This window comes from Anopheles coustani, chromosome 3 (genome assembly GCF_943734705.1).
Source record: "Anopheles coustani chromosome 3, idAnoCousDA_361_x.2, whole genome shotgun sequence".
In the NCBI taxonomy this organism is placed as follows: Eukaryota; Metazoa; Arthropoda; class Insecta; order Diptera; family Culicidae; genus Anopheles; species Anopheles coustani.
Genome location: NC_071288.1, coordinates 59,863,958 through 59,869,961, shown reverse-complemented (window position 1 = coordinate 59,869,961; position 6,004 = coordinate 59,863,958).

Genomic DNA, 6,004 nt, shown 5'->3' with positions numbered 1-6,004 from the left:
AGTCTTCGCTCGAAACAAACAGTAGCCGAAAAACTGCCGAGGAAAGATTTATTGGGGAGCTTATCTTTTGACGCAGTGATATGGGCCGAAGTTTTGTCAGATTTGTTGGGCAGCACTCTGTAATAAGTACGCCGTAATCCGATTCTACGTTTAACCGCTAGCAGATTCTTTTTTCGTATGTTACCCGACTGAGATTACTCAAGGTCTTCGTCCCTTTTTCCTCTAATATTTTTAAAAAGATCCGAACAAAATTCTTTTTATAAATTCCATCTTCAAAGGTAAGAGGCAAAGCCGGTTTGACTACGTTACGACAGTAGTTTGACGGCTAGAGGAAGTTTCTTTAAGAGATAATTTTATATTCATAGAATAAAATAAATTCCTTGCCAGTATCATGCTTATACTTGCCGCTTTTGGTACCAGCACTAGACATTGCATAACGTCACTGGAGGTGTTTTCCACGGATTCTGCTCTGGATCAATACGCCATGTGAGGCCCGCTACAAAATAGACGTAATTTTACCACTGGCAGCGATGCATGGCGCTCGGGAAGAGCAAAAACCAAAGAAGCAAAAAGGAGAACTGTACGAAAATATCACGTCTTGCAGTGCGTTGCCGGGTACGAAAATAAATAACACCCAAAGCAATCCCACACTTCCTTCCCAGCAACATGTTCACACCTGCTACATCCATTCCGCCTTCCGGAGGAAAGGTTTCAGCGGTGATATCCACCACGAGACACCTTCGACGACCGCCCGAGCGCGTTCATCCTGCTGGCGTATGCATTTTCCACAATTCGTCAAATATTCATGAAGTCAGGGAAAACAATAGACCGTTCTGGGCCAATACCAGTGGGTTCGCAGGGCTCGGAGAAGAAGGTGAAAAAGAACGCAGCCGTGTTTACGCATACACTTTGCGACAAAAAGTCGCCTCGCTGAGTCAGCCTTGGACGGTGTCGACCAAAAACAAAACAAAAAAAGGGCAAGCGTAACCTTCCACCGGCGCATTTGAGGCGCCGAGGGTACGAGGATTCGGTTTCATTTAGTTCCCTCCCCTCAGTCGCGCATAATTCGTCCTCTCAATCAAGGAAATGGAAAAGGACACTTTTGTGGTGCCGTTTTCCCGGGGCCGCAACGGTGGAAAGAGGGTACCAGTAACCGGGTGTGATAAATTAAGATGTCTACGAAGTGAAACTTTATATCTTACGCATAGGAAGCTGCGGAGTATGTGTGTGTGTGTGTGGGGATCACCGAGGGGGGACGGTTGGATGGATGAATGGATGGATGGATAGATGTCTAGAAAAAGGGATGCATCAAAGTGTGCCCTCGGACGATCCCTACCTCGAAGTCGTAGACGAAAGCGGGATGAAGTGATACGACTTCTGGAGGTCGTGCAGGTGAAAAGCGGGAAATAATGATGAGATGTTTTGACAGCTGCGGTTCAGTTAGCATCAATTAGGATCAGGTTCTAATAGAGGCTGTGCATCATCTCGCATCCCTCCATCCATCGTCCACCAATCGCGCCCTACAGCGTGCGTCATAAATATTAAATTTTCCTACAATTTTCATCAGAAAATCTTCGCACCCGACCAGCCAGAAGGGAAGAAATAGGAGTAAGCATTGGTCACTTTCGCTCACCCCACCAATCCACGGTCGGACACAAGGCGGATTTTGCTGACAAATTGAAACTAATGATTCATCCATCGACTTTCAGTGACCGAACACTACGAGCACCGCGACCGCAATCAACACTAATGAACCATCGGGCAATCTACGCGGGACGGGTCTCTCGCGGCCTTCGGCTACAATCTGAACACGTTCCAACGGGTTCGGTCGTTTCTTCGCCACTTCATCTTTACGCCCATGTTAACCTTTCTGGTGTTACCAACCTGCAACGAGAGAGAGAGCCGAAAGAAATAGAATATTAAAAATCAATATTTTACCCAAATGGATGTCGGTCAATGTGGAAATGGAAACCCCCGAAGGGAACAGAGCAACAGAACATATATCTGATGTTCTTTTAGCCATCTCTGTTTTCTTTTGGTCCTGCCCACCTTAAGTTGCAAAATCCTAGAAATCCTATTCCTCTAGCCCACCGGGATGGCGGGGGGGAGGAAAAATGTAAAATTCATAAGCTACCAAACACCTATACCGCACCTATTCGGGTTGGCAACTTTTGGCCACATCAGTTTTCTTTTCCCCAGGAGAAGGAGCCCGAACCGTTTGTTTACTCGTTTCTTTTTTCTTTCGCTCCCACACCTGGACTATCGCTAGGAAAGACGACCGAAACTATTTCCCTCCGCTACGGTGTCCATTGTCCCGTCTTCCACCCCCCTCGGGATAGGAGTAACGTCCTTTCAAGGGCCTTTAGTGAGTCATTTTTTTGCCATCTTTATGCGCTCCGTAGCGGAGGCAACCCTTGCGATTCATTTGGTTCCGTACACACGTTCCTTAGCTCCAGAAAACATGGATGTGAAGACATCGAAGCATAAACAATTTTATGGGCAAACTTTCCTTTTGCCACAGATAAACAATCTGTTTCTGAGCCGAAGCGAGGCAAAACATTGGCTGATGTGATGGTGGGGGATTTTTTTTTGGCCATCTTGTTATTTTTGGATTTTTCCATGTTTCACGTTTGTAGTTTCGATCCCCACTCCTTTTCTAGCGTGGGGAAAAAAATCAGGTGAATTTGTCAGCTTCGATAGCAGGAGACTTTGGGTCGCGTTTACCTTCTTTTTTTCTTTTAGAACTTGATCGAGCACCTCCGGCCACACGTTGGATACTTCCGTTTGGTTCAAGTTAGGCAACGCAAGCAATAAAAGAACTGAAAGTGCGTAGCATTTTTGCCGTCCCCGCCAAAACAGCATTCCTGCTGCGCATATGGCACATAACCATAAAAATCAAAATGAAGGTACCCTGGAATCTGAGGAATTTCCGGCACTTATCCGGAAAACGTTTCGAGTACCTCGAACGCCCCATGCCCGCTGCTGTTTGAAAGGAAACAATTTTGCCACAGAAATTCCAAAACATACATGCTACAACCCGAACTTCACAATGCACATGGCGGGGGGTCTTCTTTGCGAAACCAAAAATTAACATTGGCTTCGAGAACCAGTTTGGCGGTTTGAAGTAAAGCTACTCGGGCTAGGAGTATAGGCAGTATCAATGCTGGTAGTAGCGTCCCAACGACTTCCCCTTGAGTATGGTGCTTCTCCTCACGACCGCAACAGTGTCCATTCAATTGCACCCATTGCATGGTTGGTATTCACAGTAACCATTTGTGGTGTGTGTTTTCGCTAAAGGTTTTCGCAGGTCATTTTGATCAAGTACAAATTCCATGCTCAATTTCCTCGATATCTTCAAAACATACCAGATTTCTCCCTATCTATTCTTCCTAATCCATTCTTCAGGATTGCGCCAGCACTTTCCAAAAGGCAAAAGAATAAAAATCTTTGTTTATTCAACAGCAACTGAAAACTCGGTGTGAAAAAATCGCTCAAAAACAATAAATCACGTGAAAAATGTGCTTCTTTAAAGCTGGTAACAGCAGTTAACTTCATTGTTTGGCTTTGAGGCGGAAGTTTTTCTTTTCCACTGCCTAGCGTACCGAGCCAAAAATTCGTTGGCTTTTACCTTATCGAGCCTGTTCAACGCATGCTATAACGGATTGAAGAGGCATCTGTAGAATGGGATTGTTTTTTCGATTTTTTTTCCCACCCCATCCTGCTCGAGCCTCTGAAGTAGCTCGCAAAAGCAATGAAAGTCCGCACGACTGTAATAAAAATATAACTTTATAGCGCATGCCGGCCTGTGAATCTTTTTATGAGATTTGCGAAAGTTTCCACCGATGGAAGTGTAAAATCAGACCTGTGGAAGATCAGAAAGAAAGCGTACAAAATCTAAATGTAATCTGTAACCGAGAGAAGGTTGCTTTGAGTCCCGGCATCAGGCTTGTCTGGAATAAACTCCCTTAAAAATGTGAATGACTTTTGATAACACGTCTTTGATAACACATTTGCGTGAGTGATGTTAAAAACAACAGCTTTGTTTGAATTTTGAACCGCAATGCCATGTTTTTAAAACTTCATTGAAACACTTTCTATTTTTTAACATGGTTTGAGTGGTGTTTTCTTAACATGGGCTCATGGCTTTTTTAATTAAATGGTTCTTAAATACTGCTGAAAAAAACATGCTTTCTCTGGATAACATATTGGATACGCTGGATACGCAATGCCCAGAATGTACGGTTTTTTGGTAACTAAAAAATAACACCAAATGGAGCTATTTCACGCCAGAACGGTTGTTAAATGCTTCGATAACATAAAATTTAATAGTCGTTCAAGAGTCGTTCGTTTCTCTGGATTCTCTTTTTGTGCCGGCAGCTGCCTGCCAGCGCACCAAGCGATGCTGGCAGGTATCCGCTGAAAATGTTTCCAAGTAATCCACCGGGAAACCAGTTGCTCCGAGCGCCACCTTTCGACATATCTGTGTCGATTTCGCCCGACCAAAGCCATGAGCTTGCTTCGTGCTTCAATAACCGTATCAAACCGGTATGGCCAAATAGCCCATTTGCAAATGGCGGTCGGTGAGGCGAGGCACCGAGCGGTGGCGCGCAAACTTTGCCGCGGGGGCGAAACATAAAATCTGAAAAATGGCATATTTAACACCTCCAGGCGAGCACACGGAAGAGTGACGGGTCGGGCTGTCAGGTGAACCGGATCCCAGCGCGACATGCACAACCTACGCACGCGGAAGCTTCTGGGCCATTAAAATCGCGCCAAAATCACAACTAAACTGAGCGAACGTAATTATCATTAATCTTTCGGCCCTTGCGGCGTCTTCGCGCGGGCTGAGGACTGGAATATTCCGCTGGTTTACGAGTTTGCTGGGAGAAATGTCCCGACAAGATTAAAATATCCTACTCGGAGCGGCCCAAAGTTCCAGTAAAGATTTACGCTTACGCGTTGTGTAACAAGCCTTCGTTACCATTTCCCCTCGGTGGCGATGCGATGCGAATAAATACGATTATAGGACCCAAAATGCGGCCCAATACTCGAGCGGATAAGAGCTCGGAAAAATGAATGATTAATGACTCCATCATCCCGACCGACGCACAGACACGTCAACTTGAGATGAACCCCATTAATTCCCGTTTCCGAAATCGTGCCGAGCATATCGGAAGGCGGCGGAAAAACAAGCGCCAACGGTACTTGCGTCTGACTGAGAATGATTCGCCCAATCCGGAAAAGCGGACCCGATGAGTTGAGAAGTAAATATTATACACCGCTAAAATGGTTTACCAAAAACGCACCCGACCGCTCATCGGAACGGAGTACCTATAATCCCCGAGGCTGTTTTAACATCCCCATACACTGTTCTGCACCTCGTTGGTCGACGCCCGAAGCGCATCCTTCCTCGAAGCAAAGCCGACTAGTGAATTTGAATTTCATCCGCACGCGTTAAAGTGTGGAGTGATTACGTGGAAATGTGTTCGGCGTCGAGAAACGGATCAGCCGAAATCAGGACATTCGACCGGAAGTGCCTGCGGCGGCAGCCTGTTTCAACCGGACAGGCGTACGGTTGGGGATGCTGCGAAAAAACCCATTATGCACCGGTGTTGCACGGGGTGGTCATTCACCGGGAACGGTCTGGCCGAGTACACCATTTGGCGGGCAAATGGGGAAAACTCGCCACTCGGCAGCTGGGCCCGGTTTTTAATATGCTCCCCGGTATCTCCGGACCCGCGCGGCTGGCGGATGATGCAGTGAACCCACAACCAACCTTTGGCTTTCCCGCTTCGCCTAGGAGTCCTAGCATGGGTCCCGCCCGACTCATTTCCCATCCAATCCTCGCGAGAGTCCACCATTTCCCGCCGTATATTTGGCCTTACCCACCGTTACATAAATTTTGCACAACATATTTTATAAATTCCCAACAAGCGGTGAAATTGTCTGCACTTAAGCGTCTGCTCTCTGCTCTCGTTTTCGGGATGGCCACGGATGAGCTGGT